Below are 25,900 nucleotides of genomic sequence, written 5' to 3'. Positions count from 1 at the left end.
ACCACAGCAGTGAAAGTAGCAGGAAAAGAATGCAAAAAGACCTACTTATTAGAAAATGGTGCTCAACATTTTAGCTTAGATGCACATTTTGGTCGCATTGGCTTTAGGGCTGAAGGACCTGTTTCTGTGTTATGTCTCACAAAAGGGACAGGATACTGCAATTTGCTTAGGCAATATTAAGTGGGAACAAGAATCATTACTTTAAAGTGTTCAGTCCTTTGAAGGTGATTTCATGTAACTTTATATTCTCTGTGCTATAGTAATCTGTACAAGAAGCTCCAGAGACAATCTGGGTTGAACCTTTGAACAAAACAGCTTGTTTGATCCACTTGTGTCCCGTATACATTTGTCTGTACACTTTGTCATGGACTCCTCCTTAGAAACTAAGATCCTACTGATCACATACATTTTACAATCACCTATAACAGTTAGCTGGTCTTCATATCCTACTCTTTGTGAAAGCTTACTGTGTGGGAAAATAGAAACCTCATTTGCAGCAGTCACAGCAATTTACAATGATTTCAAATAGTTCACCTCTTCCAAATTAAACCTCTAACGCTAATTGCATTTTACATGAAGACTCGGATATTATCTATTTTTAAACCACAGGGAGAAATCGGAGCTCATTGGATAAATAATAGATATAATTTTCCATAACACAATACAGAAGAATACAATACTGACTTATCTGCTCTTTATTCCAATGCATCATTTTTGCTTTCATGTGACTTACCAGAAAATTCCGAGTACAAATCAAGTTTGAATAACAGTGGAGCATTCAGTAAACTTTACTGAATAATTGATTGTTGTGTAGAAGTCACGACTTACATTTAAAAAACCTTAGAAGTAGCTATCAAATATTAATAGGCCATTTGACAGCCTTGAGAGTGATGGCAGGCTGCTAGTTTTGGGTCTGTTGGCTGAAAGGCCTTGTTCCGAACTGCCTGAAACACCATTATTCAGTGGTATGCAGAATATCAAGCTCTATTGTATGCTTTAAAGGTGCATTGAGTAATTCTTTTTCCTAGGCAATCTTTCAGATCCACTTGCTTCTATTCCAGCTCTGTGGCTTTGAGATGACTAATGAGGTCAAAATAGGAACCACAAACTCTCTACCGCAGCTGGGGCTGGAGATGATTGCTGGGTGGACCTGAGCTTAGCTGAGGAGGTTATGAACACAAGAAAATCTGCAGATGTTAGAAATCCAGAGCAACACACACAAAATACTGGAGGAATTCAGCAGAACAGGCAGCATCTATGGAAAAGAGAAAACAGTTGACATTTTGGGCTGAGACTCTTCATCAAGATTGAAGAAGTAGGTTATGTCTCCCCTCTTATATTCCACTGAGGTTCTGCGTGTTCCTATAAAAGAGGCTGAAGTTTTTAATACCATACCAAAATCCCCTTCTCCATTTTGACTGGGCATGGTTTAGGGGTTCCTAAGCATTTGTGGGGATGTTACTCTTGTTGAAGAAAGTTTTGAGAATGTTCTTCAATTATTTCATTTTCACAGCTGGTGATCACTTGATGTGACAGAACTTGGGGTACAGTGTCTGTTAAGGGAGTATTATACCTGGCATATCAATGACATGAACTACTTATACGTGGTTACTGGTTGAATTGTAACAGTTAAGAGAAGTTTGGAAAGGGATAACGATGGAAAGGGTGTGAAGGAATGTGATCCAGGTTTAGGTGGATGGGGCTAGGCAAAAGATCAGAGTACTATGGAGTAGATGTTTCTGTGCTGTAGTGCTCTGTGAGTCAATCACTCTAAATATCCTTGTTGATGATTGTCTCTAAATAGTACCAAAGTGCTGGAGATGTTAATGAGGGAGAGGACACAAATGTCAATTCATCTATTCAAAAATATTCAAAAGATTCAAAGTACATTTATTCTCAAAGCATCTATATGGTATACAACCCTGAGGTTCATCTTCCCACAGACAGCCATGAAACAAAGAAGCATTGTGGAACTCGTTCAAAGAAGACATCAAACACTCAATGCACAAAAAAAAACACAAATTATGAGTACAGGGAATTACAGAGGCATGAGGCATGAGAAAGGAATTGGTCAAAATTGATTGGAAAAGAACACAGGCAGGGATGACAGCAGAGCAGCAGGAGCTGGAATTTCTGGAAGCAATTCAGAAGGCACAGGATATATACACACCAAAGAAGAAGTATTCTAAAGGCAAGATGACACAACTGTGGCTAACAAGAGAAGTCAACGGCAACATAAAAGCCTAAAAGAAGGAATATAGTAGAGCAAAAACTAATGGAAGTTAGAGAACTGGAAAGCTTTTAAAAGCCAACGTTTTCGTGAACCTCCTTTGAACCCTTTCCAATGTCAACACATCCTTTCTCAGATGAGGGGACCAAATCTTCTCACAATATTCCAAGTGAGGCCTCACCAGGCCTCATAAATCCTCAACGTCATTTCCTTTTGCAGAGTACTGTAGTAATTTTATGTATCGTGCTGAGCTACTGCCGGAAAAAAAAAATTCTGAACAATGTGAGCAATAATAAATCTGATTCGGAGACCTATTATAGACGGTGAGTAAGAAGAGGGTGGGGAAGGGGGAGTCAGGGTTGGGAAGAGGGGAAGGGAGAAAGGAGAGAGCGGGAGGCACCAGAGAGACATTCTGTAATGATCAACAAACCAGTTGTTTGGAATTAGATGACCTTGCCTGGTGTCTCAGGGCTGGGGTGTCTGCACCCAGGTCACCTCCTCCCAAGGCACTCCTTCTCTGCCTCCTGTTCCACAGCCTTCCCTCAGCACTCCACCCTCACCATTCCCAAAATCCTTTGCTCCCACCTGATTTACAAACTTGCTCTCCGCTCCATATTGACAACTACAGTACTCTGCAGAAGCCTTTGGACCCTAAGACTTCTGCACAGTACTGTATATTACTGAAGAGCTGAAATATGAGCATCAGCGGCTGCTCAATAAGAGCACACCAGCCTCTGGATCAGAATACTTCGCCTGGAACTCCAGCTGTTAGAAGTGCCATTATTGGGATGACATGTCAAATCAAAGCCATTTCAGGAGGATGCATATGATCATATGGTTCTATTTTGGAAATGAGCATTTAAATTCTCCCTGGTGTTCAGATCAACATGCAAAAACTTGTCAGCTAGAACTGGCAATCATTTCCACTGTGAAGTGCCAGCATTATTCCCATATGTGACAGGAAATTTGGGAATCCAATGGAAATACTAGAGTCCTGAATTCTCTTGTTACTGCTCACTGGAGTTTTGACAATTATTCTCCGTCACTTCTGGACGGAGCCCAGAACCTCAACGTGATTTATAATTTCCCTATGCAAAAAAAAAATCACGGAATTTGCACTATATTGTTGAATCATAAAGAAGAGAAAATCTGCAGATGCTGGAAATCAATGTAATACACTCAAAATGCCAGAGGAACTCAATAGGTCAGGCAGCATCTACGGAAAAGAGTAAACAGTCGACGATTCGGGACAAGATCCTTCATTAGGACTGGAAAAAAGAGATGAGAAGTCAGAGTAAGAAGGTAGGGGGAGGGGAGGAAGAAGTAGAAGGAATCCAGAAGGGGGGAGGGGTGAAGTAAAGAACTTGGAAGTTGATTAGTGAAAAAGATAAACAGCTGGAGAAAGGGGAATCTGATAGGAGAGGGCAGAAGGTCATGGAAGAAAAGGAAGGGGGAGAAGCAACAGAGGGAGGTGATGGGCAGGTAGGGAAATAAGGTGAAAGAGGAAAATGGGAATGAGGAACGGTGAAGAAGAGAGGTGGGTGGCATTACCAGAAATTTGAGAAATTGATGTTCATGCCATCAGATTGGTGGCTGTCCAAAGGTGTTGCTCCTCCATTCTGAGTGTGGCTTCATCGTGGCAGTAGAGGAAGCCATGGACTGACATTTCGGAATGAGAAATCTCTTTCACCAATTGACTTCTCAGATCTTTACTTCACCCCTTCGCCTCTCCCAATTTCACCTATAACCTAGTGCATTGTACATCTTCCTCCCCTCCCCCCACCTTCATACTCTGACCTCATCTCTCTCTCTTGTCCTGATGAAGGGTCTCGTCCTGAAACATCAACTGTTTACTCTTTTCCATAGATGCTGCTTGGCCTGCTGAGTTCCACCAGCATTTTGTGTGTGTTGCACTATATCGTATCTGGCACAGTAACAGCAAGACCATTTATTTCAAACTGCTGGCTGGTGGCGTAGTGGTATCAGCACTGAACTTCGAGGAGAGTGGCCCCAGGTTCGAATCCAGCCGACTTTCCATCCGTGCTGGGTTGAGCATCGAGCTAACAACTCAGCTGCATAAAGAACAGACAAAATGCTAAAGAAAGGACAAGGCACGGAGAGGAACAATAACAACAATTTATTTCAATAGAAAGAACCATGCAAGATGATGGTAAGTTAATTTAATTAAGCTCACTTTAATGTTATTAATTAGTGTATTTTGATAGATTTTGAATGTTCTGAAATGCAAGAGATTTTAAGAAGAATTCACAGTCCTCGACAGGTTTATTGAACAGTTTAATCTGGAGGCATGGCTTAAACTATGCTCAAATTTTAGCTTTAATGGCTTTCATGTGAGAAGTGAGTGTTAGGCCTGCACATGGAGGTTCCTGCCAGACTTCAGCTAGCTATCAGGAGTCACCAGCCACTCATTTCCAACATTAGCCATAGCCTATTTAAACCCACCTCTTATCCGCAATCCTTGTTCTACACAGGTGGTTCAAAAGATCCATTGATAGGTTGTTTAGGTGTTTCTGTTTATGTTCCAAAGGTTCAGCTGACTATTAAAGATTACTCTTATGTTTTGTAGCTCTAGAAACAAATGAAAAGAAAAACATAGACGGATGAGATAAATGTTTGTACTTCATTGGTACTTTAGTGAGGCACACACTTATGACATGGTGGTGTAATGACGTATGCCATTCATGTACTTTTACACATAACCCATAATGAATTGTGTAAACAAAGAATGCTTAACAAACAATATATTTACAATATTACAATATAATAAATACACAACAATTATGAGACGAAGTATCAGTAATCACATCTGAGATGGTTGCTACCATTTCTGCGTTGGAATGGATTGAGAGAAGTACACCCTATTTCTGTGCTCCAATTTATTCCCAGGCTTGATATCTATTAAAACAGGTTTTTCAAATTATAGTTGAGATTGGACAGCATCTGTTGAGGTTGCAAGCTCTAGGCCTGGGTATACATTTCTTTTGGGTTCCAGCCTATGTTGGGATTGTACAAAACGAAATGGCGGATATTCTATCCGAGCAATCACTTAACATTAATGATATAAATGTAGTGATGCTTTTGCATAAGCGGGAGGTGAAAAAGTCGATTTGATCACTGTGGTAACAAAGTTGGGATAAGGAAAAGAAAGGTTGGCAATTATAACAATTTCAGAGGATGGTGGGAACTCAACTGGGAGATGGGTATAAAAGGAGGAAAGAAATTATACTTAAATGTTTATGTATAAGACATACTCGATTGAATAATTCCTTGTTCAGGATTAATATGCATGATATGAGCATTTGTGGGGAGTGCAGTGTCAAGAAAATTGGCAGCATATATTGTTGAATGAAGATCCTATGAGGTGCAAAGAAAACATCCAATTGCTAAATTGAGATCTTTGGGACAGATACAATTTAACATTGAAAGTTTGTCAGGATATCACTGCCATCATAATGTATTATATATACTGTAAGTGTTGACTTTATGAAAAGTTTTAGACTTTTTGAAATTATTTTAGCTTTTTTGAGAGGGGATATTTAGGAAGTATACTTCCTGTCTCTTTGCTCCACACTCCAACTCAGTAGGTGGCGGCAATGCACCTCATGTTGGTCTGCCAACCGCCATTAAATGATGCAAAAAAAAGAGAACAATCCTTGTCCACTCATTGAACCTGCCAGCCTCAACTAGTCATTCCTATCATTCAATTACCAAGTTGCCTGTTTAGTTTAGTACCTGTTCTCTCTTGTTTTGTAGCCCCTTGTGATTTTTGCAGCTGATTATTAAAGTTACAGCTCACCGCTAATTCAGCTCCGCTGCTCTGTTTTTGGGTCGAACCTTCTCTACACTTCCTAACAGTGAGGGGTTGTTCTCTGGTACCCTTTTGCAGGGCCACTCAAGGTCAGATTGCAGAGTTCAAGATTCTGAAGTATGTTATGTCAAGGGCTTCCCAAAACTTCCCATCACTGCTATACTCTGTTCTGAAAATGGAAGAAAGGCAAAGCCCCCTGGTCACTCAAGATGACAATCAACTTTCACCCAGCCATCAGTCTACCAATCAATTTCAAGTGTCTCACAACAATCAGGATTAGACCACTCTGGTTTACGTGAGGATATGACATTTGGTTGTCGCCCTTGACGCTCATAGACAATTGAGGTCATACGTATCAATAGATGTCCTACACCAAGCTTGAAGACAAACATGAATGCACCTTGTAAGAGCAGTAGCAGAGAAAATTCAGTACATTGTTTTACTGTGCAGATGTAAAATTGAGGTTTTTAATTATTTAAGTATTATTCATACAGTATCATGCAAAAGTCTTAGGACATAGATGTAGCTAGGATGCTCAAGACTTTTATTCAGTACTGTGTTTCTCAATGTGGAGCAGAGAGCAAGTTTGTAGATCTGGCGCGAGCAAAGGATGTTGGGAATGGCGGGGATAGAGCGCCCAGGGAGGGGTGTGGGACAGGCGGCAGAGAAGGAGTGCCAGGGGCAGGGAGAAACATTCAGCTCTGAGACACCAGTCAAGGTCGTTCGATTCCAAACAAATGGTTTATTGATCATTACAGAATGTCTCTCTGGTGCTTCCTGCTCCCTTCCCCTTTTCCCAATCATGATTCCTCTCTCCCTGACCTCTTCCCATTCTCGAACCACAATGGGGGCCTATATCAGAATCAGGTTTATCATCACTCACATATGTCATGACATTTGCTTTCTTTTTGTGGTAGCAGTACAGTGCAATGCATAAAATTACTACAGTACTTTGCAAAAGTCTAGGGGACTTTAGCTATACATACGTGCCGAAGACTTTTGCACAGTACTGTATCTGATAAGTTCACTGTGAAGTTACTATTTTCTAGTGTTTTCACCAGTGTTTGGATTTGCAGTCAGCCAGGACAACATTAATGAAGTTGGATAGAAGAAAGACAGTAGATGGGTTACTGGGGATAACAATAATAAGGACTGCAGTTAGTTAGATGAACTAGAATGGGAGGAATTTTAAGCATTAAAGTTCTTGGAAGAGTTACCCTGAGAGATAAGATATCTGAGGATATGAATGGCTGATACTTCTCATCTGTTTTTGCCTCTTTTATGTGGTGATAAATTATTTTGTATGAAGAGGGTACACAGCTTCTGCATGTGATTACAGTTTTCTGGTAGAAATGATACAGAATGGCACTGCTGGAAGAGGTACCAGGTACCAATGATTGGATCTCATTGTAGGCAGCTTTACTTTTTGTTTGTGTTGCTGGTTACAGAGTCAAGACCTGAGGGCTTACAGTTTGTCAATGAGTCAACCTGTAACCAAAGTGAATTAAAAGCAGTATAGAAGTTGCTCAGGACCATGGGATATGGCATCAAAGATGCATAGATCAGGATGCTCTTTATCAACTGCAGCACAGCATTCAATACCATCATTCCCTCTGAATTAATCAATAACCTCAAGACCTTGTCCACTATACCTTTTTGTGCAATTGGATCCTTGAGCTTTGTATTTGCAGACTTCAGTCAGTTCAGACCGACAACTCCTCCACAATCTCCCTCAGCCCAAGTGCATCCCAAGGCTGTGCTTAGCACCCTGATGTACCTGTTTTGCACTTATGACTGTGTAGCTTAGCACAGCTCAAGTGCTATATTGAAGTTTGCTGACAACATCACTGTCATAGATGGTGACCGATCAGCATATAGGAGGGGGATTGAAAATCTGGCTGAGTGATGAAACAACATCAACCTCTCACTCAGTGTCAACAAGACCAAGGAGCTGATTATTGACTTCAGGAAGATGAAACCAGAGGTCCATAAACCAGTCCTCATTGGGGTGTCAGAGATGGAGAGGGTCAGCAACTTTAAATTCCTCAGTGTTACCATTTCGGAGGACCTGTCCTGGGCTCAGCACGTCAGTGCAATTATAAAGAAAGCACGGCAGCTCCTCTATTTCCTTAGGAGTTCGTGAAGATTCGGAGTTTGTGAAGGCATCTAAAACTTTGACTAACCTCTATAGATATGTAGTGGAGACTGGCTGCAATACAGCCTGGTGTGGAAAAACCAATGCCCTTGAATGGAAAATCCTAGAAGAAGTAGTGGATACAGCCCAGTCCATTACGGGTAAAGTCCTCCCCACCAATGAGCATATCCACATGAAATGATGTTGCAGGAAAGCAGCATTTATCACTAGGAACCCCACCACCCAGGTCACTACTGCCATCAAGACAAAGGTAAAGGAACATTAGGACCAACACCACCAGGTTCAGGAACAGTTATTACCCCTCAACCATCAGTCTCTTGAACCAAAGGGGATAATTTCATTCAACTTCACTTGCCTCATCTTTGAAATGTTCCCGCAACCTATGAATTCACTTTCAAGAGCACTTTATCTCATCTTCTTGATATTTATTGCTTACTTATTATTCCTTTCTTTTTGCATTTTCACAGTTCATTGTCTTTCGCACATGGGTTGAACACCCAGGCTGGTGTGATCTTTCATTGAATCTGCCATGGTTATTATTCTAAGGATTTCTTGAATATGCCTGCAAGGAAATGTATCTCAAGGTTGTATCATACATAAAATACTGGAGGAACTCAGCAGACCAGGCAACATCGATGGAAAAGAGTAAACAGTCGATGGTTTTGGGCTGAGACCCTTCAGGGTTGCATATGGGGACTTGTATGTACTTTGATAAATTTCTTTATCATGCTTCACATTGACAAATAAATACAATACTGTGCAAAGATTTTAGGCACCCTAGACTTTTGTGCAGTATTTGCCTATATCTTATATAAACAAATTTATAATATGGCAATAGTATCTGTGAGAAAACTAAGTGGACAAAATTACATTCCCTCTGTCTCCAAAATCAATTTGGGAACCTCAGGAATGTTTAGTATAATGTTTATGACTGGTTATCAAAAATCCCATTAAAGATGCCCTAAGATGATTTATATAGGCATCCGTTAGTCCCATGAGACCATGGATTTGTGCCTTGGAAGGTTTCCAGGGCGCAGGCCTGGGCAAGGTTGTATGGAAGAACAGCAGTTGCCCATGCTGCAAGTCTCCCCTCTCCACACCACCGATGTTGTCCAAGGGAAGTACATTAGGACCCATACAGCTTGGCACCGGTGTCGTCGCAGAGCAATGTGTGGTTAAGTGCCTTGCTCAAGGACACACATGCTGCCTCAACCAATGCTCGAACCAGCGACCTCCAAATCACTAGACAAATGCCTTAACCACTTTGCCACGCGCCAACTAAGATGATAAGAGGCATAGATAAAATGGACAGCCTGAGACTTTTTCCCAAAGTGGCAATGGCTAGTTTGAAAGGGCATAATGTTAATGTGATTGGTAGAAGTGGAAGTCTAAGGTAAATTACACACTACCAGTGGTGGTGGTGGTAGAGGTAGATACATTAGGGACATTTAAGAGACTCTTAGATAGAGGTAGATGGATGAAAGGAAAATGGAGGGCTATGTAGGAGGGAAGGGTTGGATTAATCTTGGAGTAGGTTAAAGGTTGAGACAACATAATTGGGCCATAGGGCTTGTACTGTACTGTACTGTTCTACGTTCTGTTTTCAGAACAATGACACAGTAGCATAGTGGTTAGCACAATGCTTTACAGCACCAGTGAACCGGGCTCTATTCCCATTGTTGCATGTAAGGAGTTTGTACTCTCTCTCTGTGACCACGTGGGTTTCCTCCAGGTGCTCCACTTTCTTCCCACAATCCAAAGACGTACCGATTGGTAGACTAATTGATCATTGTAAATTTTCCGGTGACCAGGCCGGGATTAAATCAGGGGATTACTGGGTGGTGCCGCTCAAATGGCCTCAAGGGACTGTTCCATGCTGTATGTCAATAAATAAAGTTTCAGAACCCTCACCTAAGTTTCAGTAAAAGAAAATGCAATTGAGTAATTTGGCATCAAACAGAATTCTGCTACCATCAGAGATTGTAGAAAATGATATTTCTTCATAACTTGTTAATATCAGTAACTATAACTTCTGCTTCGCAGTGTTAGGAACACAGAGTTTTCAGCCATGAAAAGTATTATGTGTTTTTAACAGTTCTGTTTCCTTGACCGACAATCTTACAATCTCAGTTGCTGATTCTACACATACAGATATTAGGTTAGCATGAGAAGGAGTGAAATACTTATGACGGAAGAAAATGTAGTAAGTGTTAAGTACCCTGGTCAAGTCTCCTTAACAGAGCTATCACAAGTTCTACATTTCAAACAACACTATTTGTCAGCTGACTAACCAATTTGGCTTATACAAGCAGTGATTTGGTTCGATGCCAAATGAAAAGTTAACCATAACATGGAAGATTTTCTCTGTGTGTTAAGAGTAATTAAGTCTGAAGTATATTTTACAAAGAACTGGTTAATAATTATGTTGTGTCTGAGCTCACAAAATGTTCCCAGAATTTAATAATTAAGCCCACAAGTTAATTGAGATTGTATAGTGTTCTAGCATGGGAAGTAGAAAAGATAGATGCTGAGGATAATTGCAGCATGATTTCTTCAAGTAGATTTCATGGTAGCGTAATGGTTAACACAGCACTTTACAGTACAGGCAACTCGGGTTCAATTCCTGCCACTGCCTGTAAGGAGCTTGTATGCTCTCTCCATGACTGCGTGTGTTTCCTCTGGGTGCTCCAGTTTCATCGCCCAGTCCAAAGACATACCGGTTGGTAGGTTAATTGGTCATTGTAAATTGTCCCGTGATTAGGCTAGGGTTAAATTGGGGGATTGTTTGGCAGCTCAGCTCGAAGGGCTGGAAAGGCCTATTCCACACTCTAGCTCAGCAAACAAATAAATAAATCAATAAATGTCAATCGATTGATCAATTAATCAGTCAATAAGTACATATATAGATAGATAGGTAAATAAATTTCCACAATGGTTATTCAAAAGTCCTTATCACCTGGAAATAAATTTGATTTAGGCCTCTGCTGCCAAATTCCCTAATTACACAAAGTAAGATTAGATAAAAATATAGTAAATAACGCGATTCCTCTTACATAGTTACCATGTTGTGGGATGTAATGTTTTCCATTCTCTAGCAATTCAGGAAGACACGAGAGCTTGCAACTGCTGTGATCAAGAGAGAGAAACAAACTACAAATCAGGCAACTTCTGTGGATGCAAAGGGTTGGTCGACATTTTGGACGGAGACCCTGCATCAGGCTTCCTCCAGAGGTTTATGTTTTGTTCTAGCAATTCATAGTTGCTTTCACTTAATGTTCTACCTCAAGTATTGTGACCTTGTCACGGTGAAGGTAAGTTTGTTTTAACTAGTACCAACAATGATACCATGTGTCATTGGTTGTTGGTGTTATATGGTGCTGAAAGTCAGTTTGACTGAAGTTCGTAGAATTGGATGCGTAAATCCAGCAGCTCTTAGTCCTTTGGCCAAACATTTTAATTCCTGTTCCCATTCCCATTCTGACATATCAATTCATGGTCTCCTCTTGTGCCAAGACAAGGCCAATCTCAGGGTGGAGGAACAACATCTGGGTACCCTCCAACCTGATGGCATGAATATCAATTTCCCCTTCCGGCAACCAAATCCCACCCCCTCCAGTCCCTACTCTGACCCTTCACTTATTCTCACCTGCCTGTTACTTTCCCCTGGTTCCCCTCCTCCTTCCCTTTCTCCTATTGTCCACTTTCCTCTTCTATCGGATTCTCTCTTCTCCAGCTCTAGACCTTTCCACCTGGCTTCACCTATCACCTTCCAGCTAACGTCTTTCCCCTCCCCCGAACCTTTTTATTCAGGCATTCCCCCCCTCCCCCACCCTTTCTTCTCAGTCGTGAAGTAGGGCCTCGGTCTGAAACATGGACCGTTTACTTTTTTTTCATGGATGCTGCCTGACCTGCTGAGTTCCTCCAGCATTTTGTGTGAGCTGCTTCGGATTTGAGGCAGACTTCCTCATGTTTGTTGTTAGCCCTACACCTGTTAAGCTTTATTGACTCTGTTTACAGTCACAGACCAATGTTAAAAGAAAAACTTGATATTAATACTGCAGTTTACAATCAGGACACTTCCTGATTTGGAAATTCATCTTGGTTACATGGGCGATATATACAATGCAACAATTCTTGCATTATGTAAGCTGCACTCAAAGATCCAATGTTATCAATTACAATGGAACAATGCTTAGAGCTTGCAATTCTAGCTTTTGAATAAAAGGGGATAACTACACTCACTTGCTCCATCATTGAAATGTTCTCACAACCAATGATCTCACTTTAAGGACTCTGTTATCTCCGTGTTATTTGTTGTTATTTATTTATATTTGCATTTGCAGTTTGTTGTCTTCTACACTCTGGTTGATCCTTCATTGATCCTGTTATAGTTACTATTCCATAAGTTTGCTGAGTATGCCCACAGGAAAATGAATCTCGGGGTTGTAAATGGTGACATATATGTACTTTGATAATAAAATTTACTTTGAACTTTGAACACACCATCTTAGTCCAACACGGATTATAAGTACTACAAAAAGGATTTATCTTCAAATTATGACTTCAGCACTTCAGGAAAGAAAACTGTTTAAATATTCAATAAATGTTTATTCAAAAAAGTAAGCATAGGTTCTGGAAGCTTTATTACATTTGGTAATAAGATCTGAAGGAAGTCTTTGAAAATAGGGCACAATTATGCAAAGAGTGGCTATTCAGGACGAGAGCTTTCTTGTTTCACGAGTTTGTTTTCATGTCAACCTGTCCTCCTTGAAATGTGATATGCAGGTGCGCAGACACTACCAACAACAGACCGGCCCTGGTGGAAAAGTACCCAAACATGTAAACAGAACATCAAGGAAAGTCATGCCAATATTATTGTGATCAAAATGAGCCCTCGCAGAGGTGTAATTATACCAGCCCAAACTGTGACGTGCAGAACTTCTCTACAAAAAACAAAGCACAACAGGGGAGACAGGGCAATTGCAAAGAGTCGTGCTCTGTGGAATGCTGCACCTAGGTTCATTTTGGAACCGGCTTCTTTTGGAGCAACATTTTAAGCAAGTGTGAAACAAATATATATTAATCACATGCTTCAAGTAAAATCATACTTTCAAATAAACTGTATCTATGAAGCAAAGATCTTGAATTTCTTTCTGATACTATTTGTAGGCCAAAGGAAAGCATCACCCTTTAAACACACCAATGCTGTTGACATGAAACTGCATTAGATGACTGACAAATCAAGAACATCAGAAATTCAAAACAGACATGTCTGTCAACAAAGGATTTACTTCAGGATATAGGAATGACCAACAGTTGTATAATGAAGTATTTGGCCTTAAAATAGATTTTTGTTTTAATAATACTGTTTTTGCTGTGCTGCATTTCTGATATAAGACCGTAAGCGCCAGGCCAAATTGGAAACATTGGGTACAGGCCCAATCAAGGTGCAGGCTCCAGGCCCCAGGTCGTACTGAAGTGACGGGACCCAATGTTTGGAAGATGATTTAGGCACTGGGCCACATTAATAAAGTCAGGATGTCCGGGCCCGAGGCGAGAGACAGGCCGGTTCACATTGCTGCTCTGCTCTGTGCAGCACTGAGGTTCTGGGGATGGGCTCTCTTTGTGGACTTCAGTTCAGAATACCATTTGGCTGCGTTGATTGTTTACATGATTTTTTTTCTCTCTGCATACTGGGTATTTGACGGTCTTCTTTATTTTAATAGGTTCTTTTGGGTTTCTTTGTTACATGGCTGCCTGTTAGGATGAATGTCAAGGTTGTATAATGTATGCATAATTTGGTAATAAATGTACTTTGAACTTTGAAGATAAAGGAGCAGAATTAAGGCATTTAGATCATCAAATCTGCTCTGCCATTTCATCAATGCTGATCTATTTTTCCTCTCAGCCCCAATCTCCTGAATTCTCCCCGTATCCCTTCATGCCTTGACTAATCAAGAACCTATCAACCTCTGCCTTACATATACCCAATGACTTGGCATCCACAGTTGCCTGTGACAATGAATTCCACAGATTCTCCACCCTCTGGCTAAAGAATAGGCAGGACTGAATGTTTGAACCTGAATAACTGGCAATGGTTGGTACTAACCTAACCCTAGCCTAACCACGGGACAATTTGCAATGACCAATTAACTTAACAATGAGTACGTCTTTGGAAACTGGAGCACCTGGAGGAAACCCACGCGGTTAGGGGAGAATGTATAAACTCCTTACAGGCAGTGCCGGGAAATGAACCCAGGTCACCTGTACCATAAAGCATTGTGCTAACCAGTAGCACAGTAGCATAGTGCTAAGTCAGAGGTATCTGTGCAGCACAGCTTGAAGGGCCAGAGGGCCTATTCTGCACTGTATCTCAATATAATAAAATATACCTGTTGTTCTCAAGGGTAGATTTTTTTCTGTTTTAATATGTTTCTCTTGTTTCCTGGCAAAGTAAATTTATTTGCCCAGAAATAATATTTATGATGTGGTTAATTTTTATTTTATTTATTTACTTATTGAGGTACAGCAGAGAAGAGAACCTTCTGGCCTTTTGAGCTGTGCTGCCCAGCAATCTCTGATCTAACCCTATCCTAATCACGGGACAGCTTACAATGATCAATTAACCTACCAACCGGTATGGCATTAGAAGGTGAGAAGAAAGTAAGGCAACCCAGAATAAACCCACGCAGTCACCAGGAGAACAGACAAGCTCCTTACAGGCAGTGGTGGCAATCGAACATGGGTCACTGGTACTGTTCATCATCGTCATCAGGTGCCATGCCCAGTTTGAGCTTTGACTGCCTTGGCCCACACACTCCTGTTTCGGGTCAAGTGGATCAATTCATTTGTAGTCATTTCCAGTTCTCTGTCTGCTGTCTCCATCATCATTTGTCTTTGTCTTCCTCTTACTTTCTTCCCTTCAATCTTTCCCATAATTACTGTGCATTCTAATTCCTCTTTCCTAATCACAAGTCCAATGAAGTCACGTTGCCTTTTCATGATCTCATACATTATTTCTCTTTTTGTGCTTGCTCTGTTCATGACATCTTCATTAGATATTCATTTCGTCCATGATATTCTTTGCATCCTCCTCAAAAACCACCTCTCTGCTGCTACAATTCATTTCCTCATGTTACTAGATATTGTCCAACATTCTGAGCCATGTAACATAACTGGATAAACATAATATTTAGCTGTTAAGCCTTGTTTTAACCACTAGACCGTGCCACCCTCATCTGAATGCCACGCAAATGAAAAGGGATATTCCTTCAGTGAACTATGAGACAGATATTCTGCGAGTCTTACTCCCTCTCCCCTTAAAGTCACTTCTTTGGATGGGGGTTAGTGTTCAAAATGTTGCAAAGCTACCTGCTTCCGTCCTCTTGCAGGGGTCAGCACATTCAGGTGGTGACCTCAGCTTTTAGCTAACAAGCTAAATGGTCCTTCAAGTGCCTGGAAACTGCTATTTTGCCCCACTTGAGTTGGATCTACACCCACTTATTGAACTTAATTGATGAGGTTACTACAGGCTTTCCAACAGATGAAATATGTTGCGTATCGTGACTTCCACCCACAATGAATAAGTAATCATTACATGAGTCAATGGGAAATAAGTGGTACTACAGCAGTGGAACATGTTTATCCAGGATTTCCCCAGCATCTAGTTAAAATCAGGGTATCTGATTAATACTTTCAAAGTCCAAAATCAGAATTAGTGTCTGGTTTAATATCACCATTATATGTCATAAAATTTGTTGTCTTTGCAGCAGCCATGCATAATAGAAAGAAAACATGAATTAAGAGTAAGTATATATATAGTAGTTAAATTACGTAAGTAGTCCAAAAATTGAAATGAAATTAGTGAGGTAGCATTCATGTGTTCAATGTCCATTCAGAAATCAGATGGCAGAAGGGAAGAAGCTGTTCCTGAGTCGTTAAATGTGTACCTTCAGGCTTCTGTGCCTCCTCCCGGACAGTAGCAATGAGAAGTGGACATGTCCTGGGTGACAGGGGGTCCTTAAGGATGGATGCTGCCTTTTTGAGGCGTTGTTTCCTGAAGATGTCCTGGATACTACAGAGGTTAATGCCCATGATGGAGCTGACTGAGTTTACAACTCTCTGCAGCTTTTTTCGATCCTGTACAGTAGCACCCCCCCCCCCCCCCGCTCCCCATACTAGACAGTGATGCAGCCAGTTACAATGCTTTCCATGGTATATCTGTAGAAATTTGGGAGTGCCTTTGGTGACTTACCAAATCTCCTCAAACTCCGAATGAATTATAGCCGCTGTTGTACCTCCTGAGTAGCTGCATCAATATTTTGGGTCCAGGGTAGATCCTCAGAGATATTGACACCCAGGAATGTGAAGTTGCTCACTATTTTCATTTCTGATCCCTCCATAAGGGCTGGTGTGTGTGTGTGTTTCCTCATCTTACCCTTTCTGAAGTCCACAATCAAATTTTATGTGATTTTTATTAAATAATCTAATTTTGTTGGCAAAATAAAAATGAACATGTAATATATGGAAAGACTTAAAATTCTTTTAAATTATACAACAATTCACATTTCAGAGTAGTTTTTGGACAATAACAGTTTTTTACACAAAGATAATCTGAGAATGTTTGTTAATTTTTTATGCATATATAGTACTGCACAGAAGTGTTAGCCACCATAGTTATTTATATAGCTAGGGTGCCTAAGACTTCTGCTCAGTACTGTATATTGGTTAAAATAGGAAGGTGGTTGGGAAACAAAAATAAGAGCAACAGGTCCACAGCAGATGCATCTCACTGGCTCTTCACTCAACCCTGGAACATAAGAACAGCAAAGGTGCATACATCAGGATACTCCTTATTGACTACAGCTTAGCACTCACTACCATCGTCCCCTCAAACCTCATAAGTAAGTTCCTAGACCTTGGCTTCAATACATCCTGGAGCAATTGGATTCTCGATTTCCTCTCTTGCAGACCACGGTCAGCTTGGATTGGCAACAACATTTCCTCCACCAGTACCATGCACCACAAGGTTGTGTGCTTCGCCCTCTGCTTTAGTCACTTTATGCTTATGACTGTGTGGCTAAGCACAGCTTTAAAGTCATATTCAAGTTTGCTGATGACGCCACTTTCATAGGTCAAATCCAATACGGTTATGAATCAGCATATGGAATGAAGATTGAGAATCTGGCAGAGTGGTGCCATTACAATAACCTCTTACTCAATTTCAGCAAGACCAAAGAGCTGGTTATTGACTTCAGGATAAGGAAACCAGGAGTGCATGAACCAGTCTTCATCAGAGGATCTGAGGTGAAGAGAGTCAGCAACTTTAAATTTCTCTGTTATTATTTTGGAGGACCTGTATTGGGCCCAGCATGTAAGTGCAATTACAAAGAAAGCATGGCAGTGCCGCTAATTCCTTAGGAATTTGCAAAGATTCAGCATGACATCTAAAATTTGGACAAATTTCTATAGATGTGTAGTGGGAGTATATTGTCTGGCTGCATCCCAGCCTGCAATGGAAACACCACTGTCGTCCTCATGGCTGGGTCCCTTGAGGTTGAGGATGATGGTCTTCATTCTGTACAGAGCAAAGACGCCTGTGCGTGTATTTGTTTAACGTGTACTTGATGTTGCACTCCAAGAAGCACACGATACTTCACAAATCAACCAGCTGATTCCAATAGCATGGAAACCACAACGATTGGAGCTGATGGATTTGTTGCAGCCTTCATTCGCCTTCACAGCCGTTGAGTTCAAAGTAACTTCGTCCACCTGTTCCACCGTTGAGGTCTTGGTTGGATTGTTCTTTGTCAGGGACCTCACCCTCGACCTTACCGCCATGGGTGACCCTACCAGGAGCATAGCTCCAGATGGCATTGCTCTCGGGATCTCAGGACCACACAAGCTTCTCCACCGCAACAAGGTGACAAACCATGGGGAAGGGAAACACCAATGCCCCTGAAAAGTAGTGGATACGGCCCAGTCCATCACAGATTGAGCACATCTACATGAAACACTGTCACAGGAAAACAACATCCATCATCAGGGATCCCCACCACCCAGGACATCCTCTCTTCTCACTACTGCCAGCAGGAAGGTGGCACAGGGGTCTCAGGACTCGCACCACAAAGTTCAGGAACAGTTACTAACCTTGAAACATCAGACCCTTGAACCAAAGGGGATAATTTCACTCAACTTCTCTTGCCCCATTATTGAAATGTTCCCAAACCAATGGACTTACTTTCAAGGACTCTTCATCTAATGTTCTCGATATTTATTTCTTATTTATTTACTTTTCCTTTCTTTTTTCGTTTGTTGTCTTTTGTGCAATGATTGAACCCCCAATTTGGTGCGGTCTTTCATTGATTCTGTTATGGTTATTATTCTATTGAGTATGCCTGCAAGAAAATGAATCTCAGGGACGTATATAGTGACATATATGTACATTAATAATAAATATACTTTTAACTTTGAACTTTGAGTCGAATGCCCTTCTGGTCCAATGTAAAAAGCAATCTGTAACCAAGGAGTTAATACTTGCAACACACATCAAAGTTGCTGGTGAACGCAGCAGGAGTTAATACTTGCAATGTATTGTCTTAAAGGCAATGAGTAAAGATATGCACTGTTCTCATGCAAGAACATGTACTTAAATACATCCCTTTTCATTCTTAGGATTTTACAAAACATCTAGCAGCTTTCCAATGGAAAGCTAATATATAACAAGGTAGATGCGACAGATTCAGCAGATTCTGGAGATCCAGAGTAACGCATACAAAATGCTGGAGGAACTCAGCATAACAGGAAGCACCTATGGAAGTGAATAAACAGTCAAAGTTTCAGCCCCAGACCCTTCATGGCCCCTTACAAAGCAACATCATCATTATTATATACCATGTCATATGATGTGGGCAATCATGGTCCTTAACCGTGATTATTCTTGGCAACTTTTTCTACAGAAGTGGTTTGCCATTGCCTTCCCTAGACAGTGTCTTTACAAGACAGGTGACACCAGCCATTATCTATACTCTTCAGGGATTGTCTGCCTGGTGTCAGTGGTTGCATAACCAGGACTTGTGATATGCGTCAGCTGCTCATAGGACCATCCACCACCTGCTCTCACGGCTTCACGTGACCCTGATTGGGGGATAAGCAGGTGGTACACCTTGCCCAAGGGTGACCTGCAGGCCAGTGGAGGGAAGGAACTCCTTATACCTCCTCTGGTAGGGATGTGTTTCCACTCCACTACTCACCACAAAACAACAATGGGACAGATAGCCAACCTGATTTAGTGAAATTAGTCAGGTAATACTTGGTTTGTGTGCATTCAAAAGGCAAATAAAACCACGTATTAAAGTCTAACTTGAAAGACAGTGGTGAAGAAATTGATATTTGTCTTGAAAAGTACGGCATTTATCATGTGATGTGCCAATGACTGTTTTGTTGTGGGCCTGAGACCTCAGTGTCCAGCTGCAACTAAGACACAAGCGTTTGGGAATGTCACTAGCTGAAGTAAAATTTGCAATAGGTGAAATAGTTGATCAGTTAGTAAACGGTAGTGTGGTGAATTGGGAGGAAGTTGGGGAAGATTGGATCCTTGTGAGTAGCTGGGTGATTGATTTTTTGGGGAATTGAAAAGAATGTTGGGTGTGCAGACTGGGGCAGATGGTGGCATGGTAATGAGATTAACATGTGAGGGTGTGCAGGTTGAAACAATGAAGGGGAGAAGAGGACAAAGTAGAGGAGATAAGTAATATGCACTTAAAAGTACCTATGATATTTATATAATCATGTTGTTCAGCCCAGAGAAGCATTATAAAAACGTTGTTTGGAGCAACACACAAAATGTTCTCAGGAATTATTCGTAAGGCTACAGGTGTCACAGGAGTTGAAACTGTGCAAGATGCATGACTGAATAAGAAGTGAGGTTGATAGTCATGCTGGTGATGAATAAGGTGGTAATGGTAGCGTAGTGGTTAGCACAATACATCACAGCACCAGTGAGAACGTGAAGAGTTTGTATGTTCTCCCCAAGACCGCGTACCTTTCTGTCCAACAAACCCGCACTGCCCAATTACACCCTTGTGAACAGCTAACCTACCAACCCCTACGTGTTTGGAATGTAGTTGGAAGTTAGAGCACCCGGTGGAAACACATGTCGTCATGGGGGGAATGTGCAAACTCCTTACTATCAGTGATGGACTTCAACCGAGGTCACTGGCACTGTAATAGCATTATACTAACCGGGCAGGTGGGGCTCGTCAGCCTTGCACGGCAGCCCATCTAGGAGAAGGAAAACTCTGATTTTAAACCTCCGCTGCCCCGAGAAAGAAATCCGGAGCTGGGGTCCCTAAGGCAGTTTGATGTTGTTTACAACTTCACTCTGGCAACCTCTGCGATGGCACTGGTGCCAAGCTGTGTCGGCGCTTGCCCTTCCCTTGGATTACATCAGTGATGAGGAGAGGGGGATCCCGCTGCATGGGAAAAGCCAGTTCTTCAAATCTTCCCGCCCAGGCTTGTGCCCTGGAGAGGACACGGTCCACACAAGGTGAATACCCATGATCCTCTAGGATTGACGGCTGTTTACTACTACTACTACTACTAACCACAACACAACATCTCTCTTAACTAGGTCTCATTTAGTCTTGGAGATGGTGAAGAAAGATGTTTTAGCACAAATACATAACTATGGACACAATGTGTTTGTACAATTATATCACACATATTAGATTTTCCAAATCAAAGAAGTTGCTTTCATGCCAATTGTGGCAACTATTTACCTTGGAAAGTTTTCTGTTTTCTTCCCCCAGAAGCTGGTAATGGTGATATTTGTTTTTTTAAACCGACTGATGCTAATTTTGGAATAGTGAACTTCAAAATCACTCAAAGTAACAGTTGTGACTGAGATGAACGGTCAATAATAATATTGAAGATCTGAGTCTGAAATCTCGGTATTTCTCTCCACAGCCACCTTCAGTTATTTTGATTCAAAGGAACTGTTTGTGTTCTGGAAATATTTTGACTGACCTTTGCAAATAGGGCTAACATTCCTTCTATCTAAAGAAAAAAGGATTTTCCATACAGGTACCTCTAAAAAGCGAATGCTGAAAGAATTCAACAGGTCAAAAAAACATTGATGGGGAGGCAGGCAGTGCTTTGAGTTAAGGACCATTCACTAAAACTACAAAAGTGAGAAGTCTTTTATGCTTTAAATTTCAGAGAGGCAGAGGTGGAAAAACAGAGGAACTCTTGGTGGTAGAGTGCAAGTCAAAGTCACAGGCTGATCTGAATAGGTTCTATTTTACCAAAGGTCCTTGGATTGACTTGTTCATAAGTCGAAAAGTACACAAAACCCACTCAATCATATCGATGCGATTACAAAGAAGGCACAACAGCGGCTATATTTTATTAGGAGTTTGAGGAGATTTGGTTTGTCACTCAAATCACACAAATTTCTACAGATGTATCAAGGAAACAGTTCTAAGTGGCTATATCACCATCTGGTATGGCGGGGTGGGGTACTGTACACGATTGAACTAAGCTGCAGAAAGCTGTGAAATCAGTCAGCTCTGTCATGGGCACCAGCCTCTGCACAGGACATTTTCAAGGAGCGATGCCTCAAAGAATTAGCACCCATCATTAAGGACCCCCATCACCCAGGACATGCCTTGTTCTCATTGCTACCATCAGGGAGGAGGTACAGGAGTCTGAAGGTGCCCACTCAACAAGTCAGGAGCAGCTTCTTCCCCTCTGCCATCAGATTTCTGAATGGACAGTGAACTCATGAACAGTACCTCACTACTTTTTTTGTACTACTTAGTTAATTTAATTATTATTAATATATACTTACTGCAATTCACAGTTGTTATTATTATGCACTACTTACTTAGTGGGTGGTGGGGGGCTGATGCTTTCTGCTGGAACAAATGTTTTGTTGCTACTTGTGTGTGGGAGGGCAGCGAGGTTGCTTTGGGCTTCTAACATTTTCTGTCATTCATTCTTTGGGATTTTTCTTCTGCTTTTGTGGATGTCTGTGAAAAGCAAGAATTTCAGGTTGTGTGCTGTATACATTCTCTAATATTAAATGGAACCATTGAACCATTATAATGTACTGCTGCTGCATAACAACAAATTTCACGACATATGCCGGTGATTTTAAAAATGATTCTGATTTTGATTCTGATATGGTAGCCAAACCACCACAGTTTTGTAATGAATGCATGAAAAGCACATAAAGACTGATAATAAGGAACAATTACTATGAGCAGAGAAACAAACTAATTTTATACTATTCATCGGAAGTAATGTATATACTAGCACCAAACTTTTGAATGCAATAATATTATAGGACCTCACTTGTGGTGTCAGGTGTCCAAAAGTCCATACATCAGGTGCTCATAACCTGGGGATGGACTGTATCAGCAACTAATGTAAAATCTTAAACACAAGCAAGTCTGCAGGTGCTGGAAATCCAGAGCAACACACACAAAGTGCTGAAGGAACTCAGCAGGTCATGCAGCACCTATGGAAATGAATAAACAGTTGATGCTTCAGGTTGAGTCCCTTTTTCAAGACTGGAAAATAAGGGGGAAGATACCAGAATAAAAAAGTGAGGGTAGGGGAAGACGGGTAGCTAGAAGGTGATGGGTGGGTAGGAAAGATAAAGGGCTGGAGGAGAAGGAATCTGATAGGAGATGAGAGTGGATCATAGGAGAAATGGAAGGAGGAAGGGAAGTGACAGGCTGGTGAGAAAAGGTAAGAAGCCAGAGTGGGGAATAGAAGGGGGAAAGGGAAGGGATTTTTTTAATGGAAGGAATAGATGATATTCATGTCATCAGGTTTGAGGTTACCAAGACAGAATATAAGGTGTTCCTCCTCTACCTGAAGGGCAGCCTCATCTTGGCATGAGAGGAGTACATGGACCAACATGTCCGAATGGAAACGGGAATCATTTTTTCCTATGTATTATCAACCACCCTTGAGATATGTTCTGAATCCTTATTAGCTTTGTTAATAGAAGATTTAAAGTTAAAAATAAATTTATTAGAAAAGTACATATAGGTCACCATATACAACCCTGAGACTCAATTTCTTGGAGACATACACAGTAAATACAAGAAAGACAATAGAATGAATGAAGGACTGTACCAACAGTACAGATAAACAAAATATGCAAAACAAAACAACAAACTATGCAAATACAAAAATAAATAAGTAAATAAACAACAAATTTTGAGAACAGGAGATGAAGAGCCCTTGAAGGTGAATCTGTTGTTTGTGGGAACTGTTCAGTGATGGGGTGAGAGAAATGATCCCATTTGGTTCAAGAGCCCGATGGCTGAGGAGTGATAACTGTTACTCCTCACACACAAAATAGGTAAATATTGTGCCTAGAGTGCTGAGGTGAGGGAGTGTGTGAAATCGTCATCGGCCTGGAATAAATTTTTAAGCACATTCTGAGGGAACATGGCATAAGTCCTCCCAGACTCTGGAACTGACCCTTCATCTCTTTGTTGTCTGTGTAACTGTGTTGAATGCAACATAGCTACCAAGTCTAGTCTACATATTCTGGCCTTCAAAATATTTGATTATAATTAAAGTGGCCTGAGGTGGCAAAGAGATATATCAATTCAGATATATCTTTAAAAAGTGACAATAACAAGCAGTAAAAAAAGCATCATTATTTAGAATTTTGTTTAAATTTAATGTTGTATAATTAGAGTTAAGAGACAGTGTTAATAAGGATCAAGAACCTTTCCAGACAAGTGGGAAGACCTTTGACCTGTTTGTAGAGTTCAGAGTTCATCTGAAAAGAAATTTCACCCTGTTATATGTGTACCTTTATTATTCAGTCTCAGTTTCCTCATAAATCATTAAAACTCCGTTTACTGTGTTTATTCTTTAACAGATTTTGAGATTTGCTGACACCAGTTGAACCATTCTAGTTGCTTAGTCATTTTATTTATTTATTGAGATACAGCATGGCCCTTCTGACCCTTTGAGCCATGCCCCTCAGCAATTCTCCGATTAATCATAATCTAATAATAGGACAATATACAATGACCAATTAACCTACTAACCATCACATCTTTGGATTGTGGGAGGAAACACATGCAATTATAGGGAGAAGGTACAAACTCCTTACAGGCAGCTTCAGGAAGTGAACCTGGGTCCCCAGTACTGTAAAGTATCCTGTTAACCATTACACTACCATGCTGCCCTCAATGCAGAGATTACTTTTTTGGTTTCTTTATTCCGGAAGAACTAATTTAATTCTTCAGTTTATACAAAATGTTTATTTGAATGCAAGCAGAATTTGTTTTTTGCAACGCTTTTTGCTCCGACAGAATGGTACGTGGATTCGTTTGTTTAGTATGTCACCGTGTCATTCCATGACCATGATTTTTCTTCCCATTGTCCTCTTTTGGGCCAATGTCTTCCCCCTTTCCCTCTTATGTACCCCATTCTGGCCTTTTACCTCTTCTCACCTGCCTTCACCACCTCCTGGTGCCCCTCCTCCTTCCTTTTTTCCTAAGGTCCACTCTGATCTCCTATCAAATTCCTTCTTCACCAGCCTTTTCCTTTCCTACCTACCTGGCTTCACCTATCACCCTCTCACTATCCTCCTTCCCCTCCCTCTCACCTCTGTATTCAGGCATCTTCCCCCTTCCTTTCCCATCCTGAAGAAGGGCCTCAGTCCAAAACGTTGACTGTTTATTCATTTCCATAGATACTGCCTGACCTGCTGAGTTCCTCCAGCATTTTGTGTGTGTTGCTTTGGATTTCCAGCATCTTGTGTTTATGTCGTGGAGAGATCCATCATGAGTCTAACGCGTGACTGTGAATCAGGAAGCAAGTCCTTTTCTGGAAAAAATCCAGCATCTCAGGTTACCCAGGTAATATGACAGTTCATTCCGTCAACTTTACTGCCAACAATGACCCCCAGAATATTATCGATTATGCAGAGGGGATGAAATTTTGTTTCTCACTGGAAATCATCATTGCCAGTGTCCACTATGAATATTGCTTGTCACTTGCCACCTTGAAGTCCGTGTGTTAACATTAGTGGCAGCTAGGTGCAGATTACTTCTCCAATCTTGGCGATTTACTTGCCACTCGAATGAAGACACACCACAATTAACAGCACACTGACGATGTCTCCTCATATGGTGATGAAACGTTTCTGATGTTTTGATGAAGGGAAGCTATTGACGAGTGAACTGAAAGTACAATACTATGCAAAAGTCTTAGGCACATATATATAGCTAGAGTGCCTAAGACTTTTGACAGTAGTGCAATTATGCTTGGGATTCCCAATTAAATACCCACTGTCAAGGTATTCCCAACGATTTTGTGGACTGCAATATCCAACAGGAGCAACAATATGAATCTTTTTGCCAGTCTGGAAATAGTTCTCTCCTTGATCTTCACTAATATAATTTTCACTCGGTCTCCTTAAAGTCACATTTGTAAATAGTGCTTTGATAACTGGATCACCTGACTCTAATCTTATTCTGGTTCTTAGTTCTGTTTCTTAGACTGAATTTCAATTTGGTTGGTTTTGCTGGATTAAAACAATTGAATTGCAACAAGATTCAGAGCCAAGGTCTTCAGTATTAGAGTTAAGGTATCATCTAGTTTCATGTGTTGCTCTATCCAGTGCACTCAGTTTTTTTTGAGAAGTGGA

General features: G+C 41.0%; 1 long non-coding RNA gene across 2 annotated transcripts in view; it reads left to right on the top strand.

The window, feature by feature from the left end:
* Nucleotides 1-1,137: 1,137 nt before the first annotated feature.
* Nucleotides 1,138-25,900, top strand: part of LOC140186760 (uncharacterized) — a 47,497-nt gene continuing 22,734 nt past the window's right edge. Inside the window, exons 1-2 of one of the 2 annotated variants that reach the window (XR_011882934.1) lie at nucleotides 1,138-1,315; nucleotides 4,097-4,400. This is a non-coding gene — a long non-coding RNA (uncharacterized lncRNA). Of the gene's footprint in view, nucleotides 1,316-4,096; nucleotides 4,401-11,292; nucleotides 11,526-25,900 lie in introns of those variants that run through there. The other variant, XR_011882935.1, reaches the window with a different exon arrangement.

Source organism: Mobula birostris, chromosome 23 (assembly GCF_030028105.1).
Source record: "Mobula birostris isolate sMobBir1 chromosome 23, sMobBir1.hap1, whole genome shotgun sequence".
In the NCBI taxonomy this organism is placed as follows: Eukaryota; Metazoa; Chordata; class Chondrichthyes; order Myliobatiformes; family Myliobatidae; genus Mobula; species Mobula birostris.
This window is presented reverse-complemented; position numbering and strand designations above follow the sequence as displayed.